The sequence below is a fragment of the Delphinus delphis genome, chromosome X (genome assembly GCF_949987515.2).
Source record: "Delphinus delphis chromosome X, mDelDel1.2, whole genome shotgun sequence".
Taxonomy (NCBI): Eukaryota; Metazoa; Chordata; class Mammalia; order Artiodactyla; family Delphinidae; genus Delphinus; species Delphinus delphis.
The window spans coordinates 46,481,354-46,509,293 of NC_082704.1; the positions used below are offsets into that span (position 1 = coordinate 46,481,354).

Below are 27,940 nucleotides of genomic sequence, written 5' to 3' on the forward strand. Positions count from 1 at the left end.
GAAGCCGTGAGAGTACACCTACTGGACTGAAAAGACGTCAAAGTGTAAAGAAAGTGAAACACTAAATAGACATCTTTTGCTATCTGTAGGTAGAAGATAGGAGAAGTGCTGTAAGGGGGAAAGGAAGAAGTCGACTTCTAAATTGAAGAAGTCGATGGATACTTTAGGAATCTTACATTTGTTTCAGCTCAGAGTCAGCGGAATAGACTGGACAGCCACATGCTGTTTTTGGCTTTGTGGCCCTGTGAGTCTATCACACTGCACAGGTATAATTATTATTATATGGCTGAGTAAACCCAATTCATTCAAGATGTTAATATTTCTCTGGTCATCACCAGTGATGCATAGCGACATCATTTGTCAGTATCTGTTATACTGCAGCTTGCCTTAAGAGACTGTTCAAAGGAGCAAGAAAATCCTGCGTAAAAGAGGTGATTTGTTACCTTAAATGTCAAAAGAATGCACATTGGGAATGTGGAGAATGCTACTTAAAAATAGGTTAGAATGTTGACTGGGGTAATGCAGTTGCTTTGATTATGTCATGATATTGTTCAGATTTAAAAGAATGAGTGTACTTTTTGTTAGAAGAAATAGGCTACGGGTTGTCTAATCCATTATGGTGGAGATTTTCATCGGAAGTTTGTTTTGAAATTGCTGTCACACATTTAATTGTTGGAATTCACAGAATCTCATGCTATCCCCACCCACCACCACTTCCAACAAGGTAAGTTTTTTTTAAATAGGATCATGGATCCTGTAGACATTTTTGCATGTTAGCTTGAAAACACTGGTCATGGCAGAAAGGAAGCCAGACTTAAAAATAAAATAATCATTTTCATTTATAATTTGAGCTATGTCTGTTACACAGAGAAACAGGTAAATTACATGAAACCTTTTCTGTTATGAGAACAGATCGAGCACTTTAATAATACTTTGCAAATCTTGAAAAGAGCTCCTGACAATGATACATCATCTGTGGAAGCTGTATGAAGCAAAAAAATAATGCCTGCCTAATCCATGCCAGTATTTTGTCCCAAAGCTAAAATTAACAAAGACCATCCAACCCTCTACCATGACCAAAAAGAAGAAAGCCCTAACATGTGCTTTAATTAATGTTCAGTGTATGTAATTAGTACAATAGATGATCTACCACTTACCTTCGGAAATAAAGAAAACTCCTCTCTTAACTAGTCTGATTATAAAATGTCCCTAATATTTTTATTCTTCACAAAGACTTATTTTCAGTATAAGAAATCTAATATGCTGAAATATGAAAAATATATTCTTTATCTAAGCAATAAAAAGCCTTTGAGAATTTATAGCTACTTTGAAAAAGCTACTGAACAGTGCACAGGGAAAAGTTCCAATTATTTTTAAGTCGTGTGAGGAAATGTATTGTTAAGTTGAAAGCAAAACTGTCAGCAGTCTCATGATGCCTCAACATAATGGGCAACCACTTGAATTAATATTTTAATTTGCCTTGTTCTTATTAGAGGACATGTGGCAGGTTTCCATCTTGGCTGTGAAATACTCTGATTTTAATTTTGGTAAAATCCTTAGCAGTCGATTCATGCTGTATTTGATGGGAGGCTAACATTCCATTATCCAACATTCCATTAACAAGGTTTCTTCAATGAATATGAGGTTTTAAAATGAAATTTGCATATCTGCCATGCAGTGATTCAACAGTCAGTCTCCTTGCTTCTTTGTTACTGTGAAACACGATGCAGATTAGTGAAAGCACTTGGTTCTACATCTTTATGGTTTCTCCACTGGTAGATATGTTTGGATAGATCCGTTATTATGCTAATTTTCTCGTGTTATCTTTGGTTGCCTGAGACCATGGGACAAGAAATTTCACAAATTTTGGAAAATAATAACATGATTCTCAGCAAGGCAGTCACAGGGACACATTCAGATGTGAAATTTGTCTTGAACTATACAAATACTTCCATGTTTGTCTAGCATCAGAATCACTGAAAGGAGGGAGAATGGAAGATGTCCACTTAATGATAATGTGTAATTTTTGCTATTTGAGTAACACTACCTTATCCTTAAATTTGAAGGCTGTAAGAGAAACTGCAAGATATTAGAGGAAAGACTAGAAGAACATCACATGGTAGAGCAGACTGATAGGGAGAAGTTAGAAGAAAGGAGGAAGTGACGTTAACCTCAGAGTGGATGGATTAGTGTTTAGATTAGAGCAATGTCTGTGAAAATGTAAAACCACTGGTAAGTCCAGGAAATTCATAGAGCTAATTATAGAGGTTTCAAAGATGATTCCTGGGCAACCAGTCACCATCAGGAGTAATGCTGAGATTGATGAGGAATTTGGGGATGTTGTGGAAACATTCTGATCACAGTCTAATTTTAGGTAATAGAAGATAATTCAAGGAAAAAATCTTGTGGACAATCAGAATCAAGGGAGTAAAAATGGGTGGGGAAGGTGAGATGCAGATTCACTGTATGCAGGTGAAACCGAAGCTGTGAAAACAGAAACGCAGTCTGTTGGAGTGAATGTAAAGAGACTAGGTCAACCTCACCTGTTAAACTTTTTGAGGAGCTTGAGGGAAGACTAGTCTATGTGGGAGGGAGCATTACTAGAAGAAGCCTTTGGGTGTGCCACTTTAGAGTTTCTTGTAGTGCCATCTGCTGTCCACAGAGAGCTCCGTACTGTGGTAACTATTGTTTTGATTACTGTACTTCATTGAAATATAGTGAGTGAAATAAAATAATGGAGTGCATTCATTCTCCAGCAACTAGGATGCAAGCGTATTATTATAAAAGACTTGAAAGTACTCAGAAGTCCCTGACCACTTATGTAGTTAATTCAAAAAACGTGACTCTTGTTTTGCTAAGCCATCACTCTCTCTGACAAAAAATCATTGGAATAAAAGTCTATTTTCCAGGCAATGAAAATGAGCAGGGCAGTTTTCTTAATGGCTCCAGTAATAGCAGTGGACTACAGGATTTAAGCAGTCCTTTTAGAGTGAATAACTAGGAACAAAATGGATGAAACTGATGTATAAATGTGGCTTATGTACTTATATATGTTTGTGTGTATATCAACTACATTTTAATCTGTAGAAAGAGGAGCACCCTTTACAAATTGTTTATTGAATGACTGATGCAAATCTCCTAAACCACCTCCTTTTTTGCTGTTACTTAAATAAGACTATCATAAAAGAATATGTTCCAGAAAGTCATGCCCTTTAGGAACAGAATGAGTAGGTAGGATAATTTATATTTTAAATAAATGACTGTGGGGAAAGAAAACTTCCTTGGATTTCTTGTTGCTCCTGTAAAAATCTCCAGCCTTCTGACACAAAAGACATGTATATTATATAAAGATCGAGCATGTTTGCTTTCACTTCCCCTAGGAACATTTTACTGTTCATATACCATGAGAAGTAGATCTGTAGCCACTTGTGTAGCTAATTGCTCTGATTCAAGGGGGACAAATGGTTACAGTCCAAATGAAGTCCATAGGTGAAGCCCTGGGGTGCCAGAAAGCCTGGAGCTCCATATTCCTAGGCATTTCCCATGTTTTTCCCTTGAAGACATCTTTAGAACTTAAAAACTGGAAGCACCTAAGGTTTATCTGACTCTTGGAAAGATATGTTTATATTCCTAAAGATTAACGTGAGAATCTAGGCTCATTTCCATTTCAGCTCAAAAGAGCAAAAGTTTTGTGTCCACCCTCTCTTTTCATGAGGAAAGGGATGACATCTTCTTCATATAAATGGAGAAAATCCATTGTTTGCCATCATTTACCTATGAAATATCTGCTGCTTGAGTAGGAAATTTGACGTGGTTCTCATGGTATCATCCCAAGGTAAGGAGGAGGAAAATGCTTAGTATTAACTGTAAGGTAATTAATGAGAAATCTGTCTCTGATCCAGAACACCTTGTTTGAGCATTAATAAAGATGAACAGATAAAACCAACAGACTGCATGGTCAAATTGACTTTTGCAAACGGATAACACTACAGGCACAGTCTTTTGAGACTTTCCAGATTTAATATTAGGCACTGTCTTAGGTATTATAGCACCCTATGTAATTGTAGTGGTTTGTGAATAGCTCCTGTAGTGACAGAAGTTGGTGGAGCTTACTGTATACCGCAGAAAGACAGGCTTGATAGAAGCTATGGTGTAGCCTTTATCATTTTATCCACAAAATTTCTGCTAAAACAAGAAATTTAAAAATCAACTAGTTGACTGGACCGGACAACTATTCCAGAAATGCCAGAGGCCATTTTCCCCCAAATATAGAAAGATGACTGTGGATAGTTTTTTACCTCAGGTTTTAAGTTTACTTCATTAAGCATGCACTCAACCTCAGTGTCTTGAAGCTTTGTAATGTAAATGTACTTCTGTGTGTATAATAGAGTTTATCATTTACTAGTTTATATATTTATATACAACTTATAGATAATTAACACTTTACAGTTTATAAATTGCTTTGAAATTGATTAGCACTTTAAGTCCTTGTGACAGATATAGGAGGTGGGCATTGATTCCCATTTCGAAGACGGAGAAACTGAGCTAAGTGAGGTGACAAGGCTTACCAAAGTCATAGTTGGAAAGCATGGCCTGAGTCCAGGATTTCATACTCCAAGTCTTTATTTGTTTCAATCACAGAACAGCTATTTATCATTTTCTCAGAAAATTCTTAAATATTATGGTAGCTTATGGAAATATTTTTGGAAGCATTTATATATGCAGACTAAAAAATGCAATATAATTTAAGATTCTGATGAGAATGGATGGTTTTAAAAATGTTAAGCAACTCTTTTGGCACCTGAGAAAGAGTATCTTCAGAATAGGTATTACAATGAACTCCATATTAAACTCTAATTAGTACCTTCTGTTGATAGAAACCAGAAAAAAATTGACTTTAGATTTTGAGGTATTCTATTTTTCCCATTTGATCATTGTTAAAGTGAATAATTTGGCTCCTTCTCATGAAAAGTAATTTTCAATGAGAGAAGTTACAAGTTCATGGCTTTAATGAAAGGTTGTTCACTTTACCTTGTTTTTCCACATGTAGACGTAGTTTTGATGTATTTGTAGGAGGAGGTGAGCTCCACGTCCTACTATTCCACCATCTTGATTCTCCTGTTCCACTTTACCTTGCGTTTAAGTCCTATTCAGTAGTTTCCATAGCATCAAACATCATAGAATTGTTAGGATATGTAGGGGATATTGGTTGTGGCCAACCTGTCATTTGTTCGCCATTCCAAGTTTCTGACAGAACCACATTTTGTTTAGGAGTCCTCCAGACGGACATGGAGCTGAAGGATCCTCCTATACTTCCTTCCTCCCCTTTGTCCTTCACAGATGTTCCTCCAACAAATATCTTGCACATACAATTCCACCTTGCTTTCTGCTTCTCAGAGGAGCAAAATGACACAGACATGAATGTAGAAGCATGTAATCCAACTTCCTCTTGGAAGCCTTCCTAGAGCCAGGGAGAAACAAGCTCTGGGATGAAGCAGACATTTTAGGCAGCAGTGGAGAAATGGAAAGGATCTGGTTTCTTGAGGATGCCAGTAAAAGGCTGAATCAACCAACCCTGAATTTGTCTTATTTCTGAACTAAGTCTTATGCAAATTCTACTCATTTCTTTATTGTTTGAGTTTAACTAATGTTTTAGGTTACTTGCAGCCAAAATAGAGAAATTTGTAGAGTGCTTAGCACAGTGTATGAACATAGTATGGTTAAAAGAGTGAAATCTAGACCCAGGCTGCTTTGTTTCAAACTCCAGATGCACCACTTACTAGGAATCTTATCTTGGGCAGGTAATTTAACTTCACTTTCCTTATTTTAAAAATGGAGCTAATAATAGCAACTACCTCATATGGCCGTTAGAAGGAATAAATTGACATACAAAAGGCTTTGAACAGTGTTAAGCACATAGAAGTATTATATAGGGGGAGACCTTCAAGATGGCAGAGGAGTAAGACGTGGCGATCACCTTCCTCCCCACAAATACATCAGAAATACATCTACACGTGAAACAACTACTACAGAACACCTACTGAATGCTGGCAGAAGACCTCAGACCTCCCAAAAGGCAAGAAACTCCCCATGTACCTGGGTAGGGCAAAAGAAAAAAGAATAAACAGAGACAAAAGAATAGGGACGGGACCTGCACCAGTGGGAGGGAGCTGTGAAGGAGGAAAAGTTTCCACACACTAGGAAGCCCCTTCGAGGGTGGAGACTGCGGGTGGCGGAGGAGGGAAGCTTCAGAGCCACGGAGGAGAGCGCAGCCACAGGGGTGCGGAGGGCAAAGTGGAGAGATTCCCGCACAGAGGATCGGTGCCAACGATCACTCACCAGCCTGAGAGGCTTGTCTGCTCACCCGCCGGGGCGGGCGGGGCTGGGAGCTGAGGCTCTGGCTTCGGAGGTCAGACCCCAGGGAGACGACTGGGGTTGGCTGTGTGAACACAACCTGAAGGGGCGGGAGGGATTCCGGGAAAAAGTCTGGAACTGCCTAAGAGGCAAGAGACCATTGTTTCAGGGTGCGCGAGGAGAGAGGATTCAGAGCACCGCCTAAATGAGCTCCAGAGATGGGCTCGAGCCACAGCTATCAGCGTGGACACCAGAGACAGGCATAAATAAAATAAAATGGTCATGAAGAACCTAGGGGCAAGACGGGAATAAAGATGCAGACCTACTAGAGAATGGACTTGAGGGTACGGCGAGGGGAAGGGTAAGCTGGGACAAAGTGAGAGAGTGGCATGGACATATATACACCACCAAACGTAAAATAGATAGCTGGTGGGAAGCAACCGCATAACACAGGGAGATCAGCTCGGTGCTTTGTGACCACCTAGGGGGTGGGATAGGGAGGGTGGGAGGGAGACGCAAGAGGGAGGAGATATGGGGTATTTGTATATATATAGCTGATTCACTTTGTTATAAAGCAGAAACTAACACACCATTGTAAAACATTATACTCCAATAAAGATGTTAAAGAAATAGTATTATATAAATTTTATTAGTAGTAACAGTAGTAAGTGATCAACTAATGTTAATAGTAGTTGTTATATTTACAGTATTACTGTTGTTATTATTTCAAATATATATGATTAAGTTTCTGTGGAAAATTATAGTTTAAGGAAAGAATAATTACAATTTGGTCAGCAATAGAAATATTATCATATTTATTGCATAATTAAAACAGATATTCAGGCATACAGATTAATCGGTAAACTTTTGTTTGTTTGTTTTTATTTTTGTGGTACGCGGGCCTCTCACCGCTGTGGCCTCTCCCCTTGCGGAGCACAGGCTCCGGACGCGCAGGCTGAGCGGCCATGGCTCACAGGCCCAGCCACTCCGCGGCATGTGGGATCCTCTCGGACCGGGGCACGAACCCGTGTCCCCTGCATCGGCAGGCGGACTCTCAACCACTGTGCCACCAGGGAAGCCCTAAACGTTTTTTACATTAACAAAATAGCAAGTCTCAGGAATAAAATGATTAAATCACTTCTATTCTGATGATAGGTTTTTACTACCACGTCAAATCAAGCAGATAATTTCAGTCTCAACTCATTTTGTTAGTCTTTCATTCAGACTGGATGATTTCTGTCTATTAACAGCAAATTCATATGGACTATACTTTCTCTAGTCCAGTTATATTTAATATTTTCTGTCAGAATCACAACAAAGGTGGATTAATAGCATTTTCTCTCCTTACTGGAGAATAATTGATTTGCAGTAGAGATTGAGAACACTACAGCCACTTCTTATTTAGCTTGAGTAGGAGTGGCTATTTCTAGAACTACTGGAAGTTCTAAGTTGTCAGTAAAAAGGTTGATGATTTCTCTAAGACAGGCCTCTTAATTTTGGATAAATACTTTTCAGGGCTATTTTTTATGATGTTATTGAATTATGTACTCCTGCCTGCTTCCCACCATTAGACAGTACAACTGCTATGACCTTACACATGGAAAAGTATCAACTCTCTGATTTTGACTGTAACCTATAATTAATTCAGTTTGAATGATGAAATCGTGTATATGAAGCTCTAGGCTAATATATTTGGATGTTTCTATGTAGTCTATAGATTTTCCCCTTTGTCAAGGTAATTTCTAGTTCATTATTGGTAAGTAATCATGAATAGTGCATATGTATAGACTTATGACTCAAAAGAATGTATAAGTGTGATTTAGTAGCAATAAAATACATTCAACTCAGTACATAACAATAAAGAATTTATAAATTAGCAACATTTAACTTCTCTTATTTGTCTTAATTAAGATAAGGGTATTTAGCCAAGAAAGTATCTGATTAGCCAAAATATGTATCAGTCAAGCTTTCCAGGGAAATGAAAGTAGGTGCTCTATCATTACATATTTTAAAAATTTAATTTGAAATAATTTCAAACTTACAGAATCACTTTAAGAATAGCACAAGGGACTCCAATTATCCTTCACACATATTCACCAGTTGTTAACATTTTGCCACTTTTCCTTAATCATACTTTCTTTTAGATAGTAGGCATAATACTATTATCTAGCAATAGTTTATATTCAAATTTTGCCAGTTGCTCCAGTAATGTTCCAATAATGTCCTTTTTGGCAATGCAGGATCACACATTCAGTTGTCATTTGACTTTCGTCTCTAATTAGAATGTTACCTCAGCCCTCTTTGTCTCTTGTGATATTGATATTTTCAAAGATTATAGGCATATGTTTTGTAGAATGTACTTCAGTTTGTATTCATCTTATGTTTCCTCATGTTTAAATTCAGGTTATGCATTTTGGGCAGGAATATCATAGAAGAAATGTTGTGTCCTTTAAGCTACATCACATTTCCCATCACCAGTGATGTTAACTGATTTTAAAATGATGTCTGCTGGTTTGCACCGCTGTTTGTAATTAATAGGTAATTTGCGGAGAAATGCTTCAATACTATGTAAATATAGTATATCATTCTTCATATATTACCCAACAGTATTAGTGGCTGTTGATGATTCTTAGAACAAATTATTAATATAATGGTTGCAAAATGGTGATTTTCTAATGCCATCATCTTTATCATCACTGGGTTTTTTTTTGGTACTAAAGGCATTCAAACATACTTGGCTCTGTGATTTTTCAGTCTCTAGCAGACGCTAAGAAGAAAATAAGAAGACAGAATGTTCAGAAAAAAAGGAAACCACACTGACAGCATAAGTGGCAGGTTGTAGAGGAAAAGAGGGAAAAAAATATAATGATAAAATCTAAAAACTTAAAAAGCAGAGCAGTATGTGTGTGCCTCTAAGTTGAACACTTTAGGTCGTAGTCTATTTCTCATCTTGAGCGATAGAGGCATAAAAAGTCCCCACTGCAGAGGCAAATACTTGGCTTAAGAAATTACTCTAGACTGTTCTAACCCTTTGCTTTAAAGTTTATCCCACAGTTTTCATCATGTTGATTTCATGTCCAGAATTTCTCTGTTGGATTTGGTTGGTTTGTATGACATATTGGTTTAGCCTCTTTCCAAGATGAAACATTTTGAATTTTACCTTGGGCTCCAGTCACTGTATCCCTTAGGTAAATAATGCCCACCTTGGGCTTCCCTGATGGCTCAGTGGTTAAGAATCTGCCTGCCAATGCAGGGGACATGGGTTCGAGCCCTGGTCCAGAAAGATACCACATGCCATGGAGCAACTAAGCCCGTGTGCCACAGCTACTGAGCCCGCGTGCCTAGAGCCTGTATTCCACAACAAGAAAAGCAACCGCAATGAGAAGCCCACTCACTGCAATGAAGAGTAGCTCCTGCTTGCCACAACTAGAGAAAGCCCGCGCACAGCAATGAAAACCCAATGCAGCCAAAAATAAATAAATAAAATAAATTTATAAAAAAAATAATGCCCACCTCTGTGCTTGAGATAGGAAACTTCAGCCTAAGCTTCTGTTTCCCTGGCTCTTGCTTACTTGGGAGATGAGATGCGAGAGAACCCACTGATGTCACTTAGTGAGAGGTTATATAAAATTATACCCTTTAGTAGCTTCTAAGGTCACCTAGAGGTCACTTTTATAGACCAGTATAATAGTTGACAAATTATGAATTATTAATAAGCAATATATTAATATATATTCACTAATGATTAATGATCAGTGAATTAATAGAAAATGACTCTGAGGCATTGAGAAGATATAAACACATGTTCAACATAATTTATTTAATAAATAAGGAAAAAGTGTATCTATGAATAAGCAAAAATAGAATTATTATTTTATATACTTTTACACTTAAAACATACTTAACACTTTTTGTCATTTTTTTTAACTTTCTTTTTATGCAGCAGGTTCTTATTATTTAACTGTTTTATAAATATTAGTGTATACATGTCAATCCCAATCTCCCAATTCATCCCACCCACACACCCACCACTTTCCCCCTTGGTGTCAATATGTTTGTTCTCTACATCTGTGTCTCTATTTCTGCCCTGCAAACTGGCTCATCTGTACCATCTTTCTAAATTCCACATATATGCGTTAATATATGATATTTGTTTTTCTCTTTCTGACTTACTTCACTCTGTATGACAGTCTCTACAAATGACCCAATTTCGTTCCTTTTTATGGCTGAGTAATATTCCATTGTATATATGTACCACTTCTTCTTTATCCATGCGTCTGTTGATGGCCATTTAGGTTGCTTCCATGACCTGGCTATTGTAAATGGTGCTGCAATGAACATTGGGGTGCATGTGTCTTTTTGAATTATGGTTCTCTCTGGATATATGCCCAGGAGTGGGATTGCTAGATCATATGGTAATTCTATTTTTAGTTTTTTAAGGAACCTCCATACCGTTCTCCATAGTGGCTGTATCAATTTACATTCCCACCAACAGTGCAAGAGGGTTCCCTTTTCTTCACACCCTCTCCAGCGTTTGTTGTTTGTAGATGTTCTGATGATGCCCATTCTAACTGGTGTGAGGTGATGCCTCATTGTAGTTTTGATTTGCATTTCTCTAATAATTAGTGATGTTGAGCAGCTTTTCATGTGCTTCTTGGCTATCTGTATATCTTCTTTGGAGAAATGTCTATTTAGGTCTTCTGCCCATTTTTTGATTGGGTTGTTTGTTTTTTTTAATATTGAACTGCATGAGCTGTTTATATATTTTGGAGATTAATCCTTTGCCCATTGATTCGTTTGCAAATATCTTCTCCCATTCTGAGGGTTGTCTTTTCATCTTGTTTATGGTTTCCTTTGCTGTGCAAAGGCTTTGAAGTTTCATTAGGTCCCATTTGTTTATTTCTGTTTTTACTTCCATTACTCTAGGAGGTGGATCAAAAAAGATCTTGCTGAGATTTATGTCAAAGAGTGTTCTTCCTATGTTTTCCTCTAAGAGTTTTATAGTGTCTGACCTTACATTTAGGTCTCTAATCCGTTTTGAGTTTATTTTTGTGTATGGTGTTAGGGAGTGTTCTAATTTCATTCTTTTACATGTAGCTGTCCAGTTTTCTCAGCACCACTTATTGAAGAGGCTGTCTTTTCTCCATTGTGTATCCTTGCCTCCTTTGTCATAGATTATTTGGCCATAGGTGTGTGGGTTTATCTCTGGGCTTTCTATCCTGTTCCATTGGTCTATGTTTCTGTTTTTGTGCCAGTACTATATTGTCTTGATTACCTTAGCTTTGTAATATAGTCTGAAGTCAGGGAGTCTGATTCCTCCAGCTCCATTGTCTTATCTCAAGACTGCTTTGGCTTTGGGGTCTTTTGTGTCTCCATACAAATTTTAAGATTTTTTGTTCTAGTTCTGTGAAAAATGCCATTGGTAGTTTGATAGGGGTTGCATTGAATCTGTAGATTGCTTTGGGTAGTATAGTGTATGTTTCATTTGAGTTATTGTATTGCTCATCTCTGTTTGTTTGTTCTTTAATTCTCCTAGATCTTTGTTAAACATTTCTTGCACCTTCTTGATCTTTGCCTCCATTCTTTTTCCGAGGTCTTGAATCATCTTCACTATCATTATTCTGAATTCTTTTTCTGGAAGGTTGTCTATCTCCACGTCATTTAATTGTTTTTCTGGGGTTTTATCTTGTTCTTTCATCTTGTACATAGTCCTCTGCCTTTTCATTTTGTCTATTTTTCTGTGAATGTGGCTTTTGTTCTACAGGCTGCAGGTTTGTAGTTCTTGCTGCTGCTGTCAGCCCTCTGGTGGATGAGTCTATCTAAGAGGCTTGTGCCAGTTTCCTGATGGGAGGGACTGGTGTTGGGTAGAGCTGGGTGCTGCTCTGTTGGGCAGAGCTCAGTAAAACTTTAATTCGCTTGTCTGCTGATGGGTGGGGCTGGGTTCCTTCCCTGTTGGTTGTTTGGCCTGAGGCGACCCAACACTGGAGCCTACCTCGACTCTTTGGTGGGGCTAATGGCAGACTCTAGGAGGGCTCACACCAAGGAGTACTTCCCAGAACTTCTGCTGCCAGTGTCTTTGTCCCTGCAGTGAGCCACAGCCGCCCCCTGCCTCCACAGGAGACCCTCCAACACCAGCAGGTAGGTCTGGTTCAGTCTCCTATGAGGTCACTGCTCCTTCCCCTGGGTCCCGATGCACACATTACTTTGTGTGTGCCCTCCAAGAGTGGAGTCTCTGTTTTCCCCAGTCCTGTTGAAGTCCTGCAATCAAATCCCACTAGCCTTCAAAGTCTGATTCTCTAGGAATTCCTCCTCCCATTGCCAGACCCCCAGGTTGGGAAACCAGATGTGGAGCTCAGAACCTTCACTCCAGTGGGTGGACTTCTGTGGTATGTGTTCTCCAGTTTGAGTCACCCACCCAGCAGTTATGGGATTTTATTTTATTGTGATTGCGGCCTTCCTACCATCTCACTGTGGCTTCTCCTTTGTCTTTGGATGTGGGGTATCTTTTTTGGTGAGTTCCAGTGTCTTCCTGTCAATGATTGTTCAGCATTTAGTTGTGATTCCAGTGCTGTAGCAAGAAGGAGTGAACGCATGTCATTCTACTCCACCATCTTGAACCACTCCTCCACTTTTTGTCATCTTTAATGTCTGTGGTATTCACCAAATAAACGAATAACTTAGTTAGCTAATCATATATGGTTGAATGTTCAGATTATTTCCAATTTTTCATAATTCTAAGTAATGTTGGGAAGAACAATTTATAAACAATATACTTATATATAGATAAGTTTATTTCCTTGAAACCCATAAATGTAGAATGTTTGAATTAAAGGGAATGGACAATTCAGAGGACTTTGTCTTACACTTCCAAAGTACCCTTCAGAAAGATGCAGTCATTTGTGGTACCACCAGCTATGTGAGTGTTAACATGATTTTATGTTTGTAATTTAATAACTAGGATATATTTTATTTCCATCACCAGTGAATTGTTTTCAAATGTTTGTTGGTATTTAATATCCCTTTTCATTTTTCTATTTATGTCTTTTCTCATTTTTGAATTCTTTTGTTTTTTTCTGTTAATGATTTATGAGAGTCAATATTAAGGAGATAAATACCTCCTTGCATCTGTACACATATTCTTTTATATCTGATAGTAGAATATTGAATTCTTCTTCCTGGATACTTCATAGGTTCAATATTAAGTATTTTATAATGTCTTGTTCCAGTTTTGAATAGGATATTTCCTTCCTTTATGTTTGTATTCATTTTATATATTTATATGCTATTGCTCTCACCAGTCACTCTCCTAAACTCTCATATTCATTTTAATAGTTCATGCAGTTGATTCTCATGAATTTTCTAGTAGACAATGATACTACCTGTGAATAGTAGTAAATACCTCTTTCTTTGCAATGTATTTTCCCTTTTCTCTTTATCTTATTTAATTGACTAACATTTCCAGAAAAATGCTAACTTATAGTAGTGATAATGAGCATCCTTTTTTTTTTTTTTTTTTTGACCACAGAGTGCAGTTTGCAAGCTTGTGGGCTCTTTCCCCAACCAGGGATTGAACCCAGGCCCTTGGCAGTGAAAGCACAGAGTCCTAACCACTGGACTGCCAGGGAATTCCCTCTTATTCCTGTCTTTAAATGGGTTGAAATTTAACACTGTTTTAATATTTAACCTTATAGTTTAAATTATGTGGAAACTTCAATTAGATAACCTAGAGCATACTTCTTCAATACCAAAAAAAGACCTCACTTTTAAGTAAATTTTTAGAGAAATAATCTGAGCCATTCCTAGATTTGAAATGCTGAGTAAAATGCGAAAAAGCATTTTGTAGGATTCTCAAGCTTTTTGCATGACAAAAATTATGTATACTTATGGTCTATTTCTTTTTAAAATTAGGAAATATGGGTTGGATTTAATTAACATTTCCCATTCTTTTTAGGTAATTAAAGCATTAAGCCTAGTGCTCAGCATTTTAAAGAATCTTATGTACTTTATTATTTGTTGACTGCTTATTTTTACAAAAAAGATAGCTCAAAACTTTCAGTAAACTTGTAAAAATGGTCTGTAACCATTCACACTTGCTAAACGCAAAATGGTTTGAGTGGATATAGAACAAAACCCAAAGCAAAACAAAAGCAGAAACAAATTTATTGAATTTAGTCAACTGACTTTTTCTTTGTAATATATATTATTCTAAATGCCTATTTGGTTTAATTGCTCTTTATCACATCAGTACAGTTGGCTTTTGTTCAATGCTATGATCCCAGATGAAATGGAAATGTTCTTTTCACATTTTAAAAGGTGTTTTGAATTTTGTACGTATTTCCTCTTCTTTGAATATAATCCATTTAATTTTTATGTAGGAACATTAATATTTTCAAACAAGAAATGCAGAGAAATGAAATTGATGATCAACAGATTTGGGTTCAAAGAGCTAGTTTCCGGGCTTCCCTGGTGGTGCAGTGGTTGAGAGTCCACCTGCCAATGCAGGGGACACGGGTTCGTGCCCCGGTCCGGGAGGATCCCACATGCCGTGGAGCAGCTGGGCCCGTGAGCCATGGCCGCTGAGCCTGTGCCGCCGGAGCCTGTGCTCTGCAATGGGAGAGGCCACAACAGTGAGAGGCCCGTGTCCCGCAAAAAAAAAAAAAAAAAAAAAAAAGAGCTAGTTTCCAGTTCTGCCATTTAGAACGTTTATTCATGAATGTTATGACTACCCCTACAATATAAATTGAGGTTCTAAAGAAAGTCCCTATTTGTATCATTCATGTTCTGTTTTTCTAAATATTTTAGTTGAGAAACAAGAAAATCACTGAAATAATGCTTCTAGGGTTATAAGCATCCAAATAGTAAAGGGTGTTTTGTTTATGAGAGTGTCCCTACATTTTTAACTGCCTTTCACTCTCAAGTTAGATCTAGGAAATTTGTATCTGACTGTAATTTTCCCCTTTAAACTATAACGATCAACCTTTTGGCAGAGTGTTAGAAACTTGATTATTTGCAGTTTGTGTGCATTTTTAAGGCATTGCTTGCTCGGTTTTCCTCCTAGCCTCCTCCCTCCTTCCTCCTAGCCTCCTCCCTCCTTCCTATCCCTCTCCTTTTCTTCCTACCTTCCTTCGTATTTTTTTCTTTTGCTTCCCTTGCTCCAGATTTAAGCAATTTCAGAGACATAGTCTTAAAAGTAGCTAGGTTCTATAATATTAATTATATGTGTTCTATTATTGTCATATAGTGATTCAAAACCTTGGCAATTCATTGCAAGTGTGATGCTGATACAGAGTGGCCTGGGATGATGAGAGGGGAGGAGGAAGGGAGAGAGGGAGGGAGAAAGGGGAGAGAGAGGAGGAGAGAGAAAGAAGGAGGGAGGGACCGAGGGAAAGAGAATGAGAGATTGGAAAGCAGTGGGTCTAATTTATTTTATTTTATTTTTTATTTTTTTTAACATCTTTATTGGAGTATAATTGCTTTACAATGTTGCGTTAGTTTCTGCTTTATAACAAAGTGAATCAGCTATGTACATATATCCCCATATCTCCTCCCTCTTGTGTCTCCCTCCCACCCTCCCTATCCCACCCCACTACGTGGTCACAAAGCACCTCATAGAATGAGTTTGGGAGTGTTCCTCCCTCTGCTAAATTTTGGAAGAGTTTGAGAAGGATAGGTGTTAGCTCTTCTTTAAATGTCTGATAGAATTCACCTGTGAAGCCATCTGATCCTGGGCTTTTGTTTGTTGGAAGTTTTTTAATCACAGTTTCAATTTCAGTGCTTGTGATTGGTCTGTTTATATTTTCTATTTCTTCCTGGTTCAGTCTCGGCAGGTTGTGCTTGTAAGCTGGCATGCCATAGTGGAAAGTGCAGTGCACTAGGGGACCTGAGTTCCTGTGTGATGTAGGTAAGTCACTTCACCTGTTGGGGGCAGGAGGGTCACATCTATTAAAAAAACAGAGGCAGCAAGGACCTACTGTATAGCATAGGGAACCGTATTTAATATCTTGTAATAGCCTATAATGGAAAAGACATATATATATATATGTGTATATATATATATATATATATATATATAAAATATGTATGTTTAATTGAATCACTTTGCTGTACACCTGAAATTAATACAACACTGTAAATCAACTATATTTCAATAATTTTTTTTTTAAATGGAGGGAATTTTCATCTCTAAGATCACTAGAATATAAATTCCATCAGGACAAGAATTTTGTCTCTCTTGTCCTCTGATGTATCTCCAGCACCCAGAACAGTGTCTGGTACAGTGTAGATGCTCAATAAATAAATCTTGTTGAATGAGTGAGGTCATTTCCAACTCTACTGTTGAATAATAGTTTAATAATTGTTCAAGAAAAGACAGTAGCATGGCAATGGTAAATGTAAACTTTAGCTAATACAGGGTGTTTGCTTGCTCTCTCCTGACACACAGCCTCTAACATCTCTAAAGACAGTAGCTAAAGTGGTGCCCTGATAGGTGCCTAAGGATTTAGATCTCCTCGCCTTATGCTCCTATGAAAGAAAACCTCAGGAGACTTCCCTCATGGTGCAGTGGTTAAGAATCCACCTGCCAATGCAGGGGACATGGGTTAGAGCCCTGCTCTGGGAAGATCCCACATACTGCAGAGCAACTAAGCCCATGTGCCACAACTACTGAGCCTGCACTGTAGAGCCCGTGAGCCACAACTACCGAGCTCGTGTGCTACATCTACTGAAGCCCGCGTGCATAGAGCCCATGCTCCACAATAAGAGAAGCCACCTCAATGAGAAGCCCGCGCACTGCAACGAAGAGTAGCCCCTGCTCGCCACAACTAGAGAAAGCCCACGCGCAGCAATGAAGACCCAACACAGCCAAAAATAACTAAATAAATTAATAAATAAATAATTTAATTAATTAAAACAAAAAGAATCTGCCTGCCAATGCTGGGGACACTGGTTCGACCTCTGGTCTGGGAAGATCCCACATTCCATGGAACAACTAAGCCCGTGCACCACAACTACTGAAGCCTGCGTGCCTAGAGCTCGTGCTCTGCAACAAGGGAAGCCATCACAATGAGAAGCCCACACACCGCAATGAAGAGTAGCCCCTGCTCGCTGCAACTAGAGAAAGCCCGCGTACAGCAATGAAGACCCAACGCAGCCAAAAATAAATAAATAAATATATTAAATAAATAAAAGATTTGCTTTAAAGAAAAAAAAAGAAAACCTCAGGAAACCTCATTTCTAATCCTGGATTTCCCACTAGCTGCATGATTTTGGTTTTTTCACTTTCTTGGAAAAAAATTTTTTCTCATATGAAAAATGTCGTATTGGTTAGACTACTTTAATCATACATTTATTCATCCATTCATTCTTTCAACATACATTTATGGAATGCCAGTTTGTGTAAGGGGTTGAAATGCATAAAGAAACTGATTTATCAGATCATTAAATTTCTAAAATTCTGTGACTGTACAAGTGTCTTTATAGGTACAGGCATTAAAAAGGAATCACTAAACTAAAACTATTTCCTGAGTTTGGCTTTATAATTTTTAATTATATTTTATTCCAAAAGGAAAAATTAGTTATTATATTTATATTAGGTACTTAGACTCCCACCTTTATTTTTTAATCAGAAGAAAAAATTAATTAAGATATTTCAGCTTAATTCTTCAGCAAGGACTAAGTCTTGATTCCAGTGAATGTTAGCTTTTCCTGCTGGATTTATTAGATGATGATTTTTTAAATATCTGATTTTAATAAACCCCAATATTATAAGCAGAAGCTTTAATAAATACCACCATGTATTTCTTCAAGTTTTCTTTTTTCTCACCTCAGCATAGAAAAGAAATACTGGCATTTTCTAAAATGTTCTCGCCTGGCTGATTCTGTGTGAATATAAAATGGTTATAATTTGCCATACTTTTGTGGTTTATAAAAAGGGGGAAAATATGACTAATTTCTTGCAAGTACATGTGGCTTCTATATGGATATTTTGTGAGGATGGGAGTGATTGGCATGATCCATCTCTGACCCACAGACCCTTTCGTTATATCTGAATGGCTGTACCTTGATGTTCTTATCTGGTGTCAGTTATTGCACTGTGTTCTCACTCTCCTTTTTGACCTAACAGATGGCATGAACTTGTAAGTTCAAACTGAGCCGTTATGTTTTAGAATGTCACATCACAGCATGGTCTTCCTGCAGCTGCAATTGCTGCTTCCTGTCTGTTGGCTGCAACACCATGTTGCTTGAGTTTGGACATCAGTGGGTTCTTGGTGTTTGTGCTACTGCCAGGGTGGGCCAGACATTCAGCAAATGGTTTCGTAATGAGATTGGATTCCTTTGCTTAAAGTTGTCCATACTTTTGACTTCTGACTTGCTTTTGTTTAAAGAAAGAGTTATTTGTATTTAGACAAAGAGAAATCATATATTACTTCAGGTGTTTGACTTAGAGATTCACTTGGAAAGCCTAGGGATGGGTGCTATGTTTTGGAGAAGCTAATGGTCAATTTTTAAATTGATCAGGATTCATGATAGGAGCACCTTGGTGCCTTCATTGACTGTATAAATATTTTTTATTGTCAGTTTCCAGTCTAGAGCTATTCTAGTGGTGTGGGAGATAGATGAATGAACTTAATGAGGACCCAAATTTGACAAAGCGATTAATATAAAAGAAGACAAATCCTATATGTAATTAACTATAAATACAAGATTGAAAAATATAAGTGATAGAAGAGAGGTACATGTAAGTGCTCAAAACGTTCAGAGGATGAAGAAATAACTTCTAGTTAAGGGGCCAGAGGAGGCATAGAGGAAGGACACTAGAGTTTGATTTTGGACTTTAAGTAGGTGTTGAGGTTGCAATCCAGATGGGGAATAATGTGAGCAAAGGTACAGAAATAAGGAAATCCTTGGTATATACTGCGATCAATGACTAAAAGTAAGGTAGTCTTACCACTAAACTATTAAGTGTTGGACAAGAAGCCTTACTGGTTTTGTAGCTGTGTTTTGGCATTTCTTCCTTTTTAAAATTTATTTATTTATTTTTGGCTGTGTTGGGTTTTTGCTGCTGCACGCGGGCTTTCCCTAGTTGCGGCGAGCGGGCTTCTCACTGTGCTGGCTTCTCTTGTTGCAGAGCACGGGCTCTAGGAGTGCAGGCTTCAGTAGTTGCAGCATGCGAGCTCAGTAGTTGCGGCACACGGGTCATAGAGTGCGCAGATTTCAGTAGTTGTGGCACGCGGGGTCAGTGGTTGTGGCTTATGGGCTCTGGAGTGCAGACTCAGTAGCTGTGGCGCACAGGCTTAGTTGCTCCACAGCATGTGGGATCTCCCCAGACTGGTGCTCGAACCCATGTCCCCTTCACTGGCAGGCGGATTCTTAACCACTGTACCACCAGGGAAGTCCCTTTTTTTTTTTTTTTTTTTTGGCATTTCTTCATTTTAAAAATACACCAGAACTCAAACACTGGAAACATTCAACCTCTGAAATGCCAGACCTGAGCTCAAATTTTCCTCCAGTCCTAGAAAGAGCAGTTTCTTCTGTTCAAGTTTGATTTTTCACTTGTCATCTTCCTTCTATTTCCTTCTGCTTTCTCTGAAATGATAACCTTATTCTATTAGCTGAGCTATCTCTTTTGTTTTTTTTTTATTTCTAATGGCTCATCTACATTTTATTTCTAATGGCTCATCTAAAGCCTCTCCCAATGTAAAAATAAAACAGATTCCTGTGTCTATGGCTTTCACTTTCTCTTCTTTCTTTAAAGGTAAATTTACCAAGTGTCTTATTTACTTGCTGTCTCCATTTTCTTCCCTATATTTACTCCTCAACTCCCTGCAACCTGATTCCCTTACTCATGACTCCATTCAAAGTGCCTGGCCAGTGGAAATTAGGTGGAAATATTGCATGCAGTGTTCAGAAAGCACTCTTACAGGAAAGGGGTATTCCTTCTATCTTTCCTTCATGCTTGCTGGAATGCAGGTATGATGGCTGGAGCTCAAGCAATTATCTTGGCCTATGAAGTAATGGCCATGGCTTGAGAATGATGGAGCAGCCCATGGAAGGAGCCTATATTCCTCATGACTTTGAGAAGCTACTCTAGCTGCCCTGAACTGTTTGCCTTTGGAAAGAGAAATAAATTTCTTTTTATTTAAGCTGCTGTTATTTTGGATTTTCTGTCACTTTTTTTAGCTACACCAACTTCTAAGTAACATAATGAGTAATGTTAAGCATTTTTATAAGGCTTATAATATTACTTATGCACCAGTGATTCCCAAATCCAGGTCACTGTCTTTCTCCTGAACTTCAGTTGATTCAGGATTTCCTGCTGAATTTATCCTCATGTATACCTATGCACATCTCAAATTCAGCGTGTTTAAAGATGAAGTTATTTTTTCTAATTCCCTTCCTATGTTTTCAATCTCAGTTAATGTGACCCAGAACAGACACTAAACAGGAATTATGAACTTGACCACCCCCTGAACTTTAACTGTCCTCTCTTCTTAATCTTTATTATTACAGACTTACTTTAGACCCTAATCATCATTCTCTTGCAATACTTCTATAATCTTCTAACTAATCTTTCTACTTCAAATCTTGTCACATCTCTAATCCATTTACTAATCTGTCACCACAGTTGTATTTCTGAATAGAAATCTGTTTTTTCTGAAAGAAATACTATCTTGCTTAAAATTCTTCCATGGCTTTACCTTACCGACTAGATGAAGTAGAATCTTCCTAGCATGGCATGCAAGGCCCTCCATGAACTGTCTCCTGCCTACTTTCCCAGCTTTATCTCTACCAAATTGCCTTTCTGTTGCACATTATTCTTTCAGTATTTTTTCCCTGCCTTGGTTACCTTTTCCCCATCTTCAGTTCTATATTTAGACTTTCTAAAAATTTATTGAAGTATAGTTGATTTACAATGTTGTGTTAGTTTCTGCTGTACAACAATGTGTATAATATATATATATACATTCTTTTTAAAATATTTTTTCCATTATTGTTTATCACAGGATATTGAATATAGTTCCCTGTACTATACAGTAGGACCTTGTTGTTTATCTATTCTATATATAATAGTTTGCATCTGCTAATCCTAAACTCCCAATCCATCCCTCCCCCACCTCTCTCCCCCTTGGCAACCACCAGTCTGTTCTCTATGTCTGTGAGTCTTTTTCTGTTTCATGGGTAACTTCATTTTGTCATATTTTAGATTCCACATATAAGTAATATCATATGGTATTTGTCTAGATTTAGACTTTTAATTGAATAATAGTATACACAGTTCAATTTTTATGTCCTTTCTGAAGACTTTTCTCACCAGCCCCAGGGAGAATTGACCATTCTCTCAGGTCTGCCTCACTTCACTCTCAGACTTGTATACTAATATCCATAACACTGGAAGATAATTGAGAGAAGAGAGTTGGTTATATGCATCTTTGCATCCTCAACCCTTACCAAGGTACCTGACAGAAGTATGTACCTAATAAATGTTTATTATATTAATTAATTGAGTGGATAATAGTAGAATTAGAAATGAGAAGTAAATTTTAATTAGAGGCATATGAAAGAGGGAAAATCAGCAGGGTTTAGTCACTGATTGGATGAGGGAGGTAAGGGAAAGAGAAAGGCCCAAGATTACCCTGCTATTTTAAGCCTCAATAATGAGAGGTTATGGTTATATACTAGGAAAATATGGAATGCAGGGAGGAATAAGTTTGGAATGGAAGCTGAGATCTGTTTTGGGCATCTTAACTTTGATATGCTAGTGGTATAGACAGGTGAGAATTGGATGAAAATTTCCTGGAGTGTCATTAGATTCCCTGCACAACTAAAACATCCTCTCACTGGATTATTAACGGACATCACAGGATGTAATTGGTCAGTTTAGGCTGAGAGGAAACACTAGGAACCACAAGATTCACAAGACTGAAGAAACACGAGGCAGGATTCAGGTATGGACCAGGAAACAGGCATCATTGGGAATAAACAGTCTGGTTTCTTCCATCATGTAGGGCTCTCTGCCACTATATCAGATTCACATGTGTAACCACTATGCCTCAGATGTTTTATGTCAAAAGAGACTGTTGTAGTTTCAAACAATTGCTTATATCTGATCCCAAGACACTTGATAACTAACCTCTAAACCTTTCTGTCAATAGCGAGTATAAAGGATTTGCTAAAAGTCCCCCTCTCCTAATATGAATAAATTCGTGTATCAAAAAGTTATTGCAAAAACTTGACAATGCAATCATAAGATGAGAACCAGAAACATCAAGAAAACCACAGATTGCTAGTTAGTGCTTCAGTTGCACTTGTTTCTGGCAAAAAATGCTAAAATAATTAAAAAAAAAATAGAGATCATCATAGTAATATTATTCTCCAGATTTTTTTAAGAAAGAAAAAAGGAAAACAAAGAAGCAAATAATCCCAGTTTAGCTCCTAGGAATTATTCACAGAGACTTTTGCAGCAGCCTGCCAGGAAAATCTCTTCTCAGAATTATTGTCACTTTTTCATGAGAATATCTGAAAAATCAATCTCCAAGTTGAGCCAGAATTCAATAAATGAATTCAGTGAATTAAATGTTTACTTAGCATGCTAAATCCCGAGGATAAAAATGAAAAGAGACACATTCCCTGACTTCAGGGAACTCACAGTTTAATGAAGGAATTCTATACCTAGGTTTAGAAATATTTTTAAAGCCAATCTTATCTCAAGAAGACACTTGCAGAAGGGCAATTATGCACACATATAACAGAATTGTGAACTTTGTGTTCAGAGCCCAGTAGTCTCGGAGTACTTACTATACCAAATGACATGAAAACTCCTCTGACTCTTGAATTGTTATCTTTTGGGAAGTTCATTGATCCATATCCAAGAGAATTCCTGAGTTGAGATCCCAGCCTTACTAGAGGGTTAGCAAGAACAGCAGTTCCAAATAACTGGAAAAAGTCTAGATTCATGTTACCAAATAGACCATGTACTATTGGTAGGACAGAGTTCTGGGTAAATTTTGAAGCAAAGATACATGTTCCAGGGAGCCATAGTTTCTGAAGTTCACAGTCTAGTGATTTGTTAGATATTTTGGATTAGCCGGATAAATGAGCTGCATATCTTGATTAGCTGGTTAACTCCACCAGGAGTTAGATATATGTTTTGAGATAATCATACGTTATTGCCATCCAACATGCTCTAAGGATTATTTATTTTCTTTCTTTTTTTTTTCAACTGGTACTCAAGATATTTTATTTTAGCATATGGCTAGAGTTTGATTTCATCTATCTTGTCACTTGATGAGGCAAGTTGCCTTTGTCCCCGTGCATTGTAGCCGATGCAGTGTCTCTACTTATAAGACATTAAAGGGTATGTCTCACTTTAAATATATTAAAAGAAACTCCAATTATACAATTTAAGATTTTTAATATCAGCCTTTGGTTGAATCTCTCTTGGATTAATGTTTACTGGAGGTCAAAAAGAATGGTTAACTATCTATATTGACTGCAGAGAAAGCTACCGTTCATTCTAACCTACATTTGTAGCTTTTTAGGAAGGTATTCCTGGCAATTGCTGCAGTTGGCTTCTTCAAATTTAATGGGAACCAAGATTCAGAACTGGTTTTGAGGGACCAGTGGGAAGAGTCTGGAAAATAGCCATTGGTTAAGCTGAACCTGGCCCAGATACTTTAAAGCCTTGCGGATATATTTAGATAAGGATTATTTCTTAACTTATCAAGTCACTGTCAGAGGAGGAGGCCAGAATCAAAGAGGAGATGAGGATCAGAAAGGTCAGAGCAAATCAAGCACAGAGCATTGCTAGGTGTCAGGCAATAAGCTGGGCATAAGAACAAGGTTTGAGGAGTGCGTAAGTACCATTTATTGAGGCATTTTCCTAAGTTCTGAACACATCACCTTGTTTATTTTCACTTTGCCTTATTTTTTAAAAAAAATTTACTAGTGATAAATTGAGTTAGAGTGGTTAAATAATTTGCCCAAATTCCATAACTAAAAATTGGTGTCAGTGAGATTCAAACCTAAATCTGCTTGCCACCAGAACCATTGCTCTTAACCAAGAATTCTGAACTGTCAAAAAGTTGAACGTGTGATCTGGAACACAGTAGATTGTAATGACTTATATGGGAATGGAATCTTAAAAAGAGTGGGTATATGTATATATGTATAACTGATTCACTTTGCTGTATAGCAGAAACTAACACAACATTGTAAATCAACTATACTCCAATAAAAATGAATTTAAAAAATAAAATAAAACAGAAAAAAAAGAATCAGACTGATGAGCCAATTCAAGGGTCTAAGAGAAAAGCGTTAGGAGAGGAAAGAGGAACACCTTGCATACTTCAGGCATAGAGTCTGGGAGGGTAGAGGAGAGGCAAATCGACGATAACATGGAGAGTTTCTGGGGTGTTAAATATCTCTTCCGCTTAACTTGCAGGTTAACATCTGCTAAAGATTTTTCTTTTTATAGTTGTGGTTTGAATTATTAATGTGATTCTGATACTGTGATTGGGAGTTATTGAAACTAGAATTTGGGGGCATAGGGAAAAATACAATCTTTACCTGAATGGGAAATGTCAAGATAGCTTTATAGTAACTCAATGGGTTTTCTTCTGGGGGAGGTGGGGGGAGGACTATAGCAAGTAATTGTATTATAAGTTCTGGATCTTAAGAAGGAATTTCTGTAGTCATCTAAATAAGATTTCACTTTCAGAATTAAATCTGTGTATGGACAGGATTGCATTCTGTACCTTTCAATTTTCATCAGGTTCTGGTTTCATGTCTTATTTCCTTTGAAGAAGGTGATTATGGGACAGTATCCATGTTATCATATGGATCTGTGCCCGGCCCATTAGAAATATTGTCCTGACACCCTGCAAAATTTATTTTATTGAATATAGAAATGTTTGCATGTTTCAACATGCACGATGAGTCAGTGTAGGTAGGAGATACATAGATGTCTTTCATTATGGGATTATCGTTTCATAGTGCTCACCACTTCTCTCAGATTGCATCAGCCCTAAGAAACTTCCGTGTGTTGTTTGCATTTAACTGCTTGTTTACATTTCACAGCAATGATTTTTGTTACTGTTGCTTTTTTTAAACTCTAAAATATTCCAGCTTTTGTTATGATATTTCTTGCCCTCCTAGGAGCACTATCTGGATTACACACCTATGCACATCCCTAGATGTTTTAGAGATGACAATTCTGCTACTGGTGATCACTATCAGTATGTCCTTGCTAATAGGATATAAACTTCCAATACTTTGTAGATTCCTGTGTTCCTGTAGATTCCTGTGTTAGGAATAGAATGGTGAGCAAGATAGACTGGCTCTGTGTACGTCACCTCTGTCATATTTCTTTATTCTTCTTGGACTCAAAGTTGATGCTTAATGAAGCTTGGACAAATAATTGGTTGCATTGAACTGGGGGAGGTCTACAATCACTATATAATCTATCAGTTATCCATATAGGTGTAGGTTGTGGCTGAAACTATTCTATGCAGTGACTAGTCCAATGTTTCTCAAAGGGTGGGTTTCTTGCACTATCTGCATTAGGATCCCCTGGGATGCTTAATAAAAATGTAGATTTTCTGCTCTTTCCCCAAAGGTGTGGTGCAGTGCTTGGAATTTGCACATTAACAAGCTCTTCACTTGATTCCATCGCACCTCAATAACTATGATAATAGGCAATATTTATTGAGTACTTATTATACCAGGCATTATGTTAAGCACCATATATATATATATATATATATATATATATAATTTAATTCTCATAACAACCTATGATATAGGGTCTTTTTGTTGCTATTAGGAGAGGACTCTAAAGCACAGAGACATTAAGAAATTTTTAGAACCACTAGTGATTCTATCTGAAGGGAGCAGAATATGCCACCCTAAAATATGCCATTTTGGCATATTGATTATTTTGAATTAAAGTTACTTAAGAAGCAGCCAGTGCAAAAAAGGCACTCTGACCCTCCTTTGTCCTTCTGAAAGCAGGAAATAAATCTCCTATGTGAAAGGTACCCTCCCTGTACCAGGAGAGTAGAAGGCATTCTTCTCACCAGAGACAGGGAATTTAGGGCCATGAAGGCTGTATAAACAAACCTTGCTACTTCTTAACTAATTTACTACCTGAAGCCCAAACTTGTTTGTCTTGTCAGTTCTTCACAAATTCATTGTTTCTTTGTCTAAAAGGTGTAAAAGCCGCCTGCTTTGGGTGCTTCTTTGAATGTCATATTTCTGTGAGCTCTCTCGTACATATGAAACTAAATTGGTTTTTCTCCTGTTTATGTATTTTGTCAATTTAATTATTAGACCAGCCAAAGAATCTAGAAGGGAAGAAAGGAGAAGTCTTCCCCCCTTACAGATCCCTTTGGTTGAATTTACTTGGTATCAAATTATTCAGGTAGTTCATTCAAAAATTCAGTAAGCCTGACCACTTTGGTGTCAAATAGATATGCTGCTTATCTCAAAGATCAGAGCCCCATCCTCCAGTGCTTCTATTATGAGAGGCTGCGAGTGACAACAATCTTGTCAGTGGGAAGTCTATAGTAGGGTCTGATGATTTGTGTATTTACTGACCTTTTCTACCTTTCTTAACACCCTAAAAAGAAGGTAATGAAAAACTGCTGGGATATTTTCAGCAAGTAGGATTTGGGTTCCTTCTGCACGCAGGTGCTTTCTTTCAGATGTGTATGCTCTTAAGAAGTTTAAACTGTTAGTGATCAAATGGAGTAAAATAGGGTACTTGCCCAACATCTTATCATATATGTTGCTGAGTAATCAGACCAAAAGATAATTGAAAAAACAGATTGCCAGTTCTTAATTATTGATATTTTAAGGCAGTAGGGTATAATGGAAATGACACTTGATTCTGTGGCTCTGTGACCTTGGGAGGACAGTTGATTTGAGGATCAGAGATGAGATCATAGTTGTTATATATGAGATTGATCCCTAAAGCTTAGATCAGTTTCTAGTTCCATCTGCATACAGCACCCAAAAAGGGAAGTATTCAGAGTCCTCCCCTTTGCATATAGAGAAGACTAGTACAACATTTTAATGTGTCTCATTAACAAAGGACACATGTTGAATTGGAAGCAGATTTGATTAAAGGATGGAAAGAAGGGAGAAAGGAAACACCATGCCTGCTAATCTCTCTCATTAAGTATAGAATTCATTAGAAAGGAATTCGTGGAAAAAATAATTTAAGGGTATACATTGATAAAATCATTTGGTGATGTGCTCTTCATTTTGACTAAGAACAGCTGTAATTACCAAATTGATTAAGAATAGCTATAGGGGCTTCCCTGGTGGTGCAGTGGTTGAGAGTCTGCCTGCTAATGCAGGGGACACGGGTTCGAGCCCTGGTCTGGGAGGATCCCTCATGCCGCGGAGCAACTGGGCCCGTGAGCCACAAGTACTGAGCCTGCGCGTCTGGAGCCTGTGCTCCGCAACAAGAGAGGCCGTGATAGTGAGAGGCCCGCGCACCGCGATGAAGAGTGGCCCCCTCTTGCCACAACTAGAGAAAGCCCTCGCACAGAAACGAAGACCCAACACAGCAAAAATAAAAAATAAA

General features: G+C 37.7%; 1 long non-coding RNA gene across 1 annotated transcript in view; it reads left to right on the top strand.

The window, feature by feature from the left end:
- Positions 1–27,940, top strand: part of LOC132418968 (uncharacterized) — a 60,604-nt gene that overhangs the window by 15,508 nt on the left and 17,156 nt on the right. The window contains exon 2 of the long non-coding RNA XR_009518060.1: positions 16,173–16,255. This is a non-coding gene — a long non-coding RNA (uncharacterized lncRNA). The remainder of the gene's footprint in view (positions 1–16,172; positions 16,256–27,940) is intronic.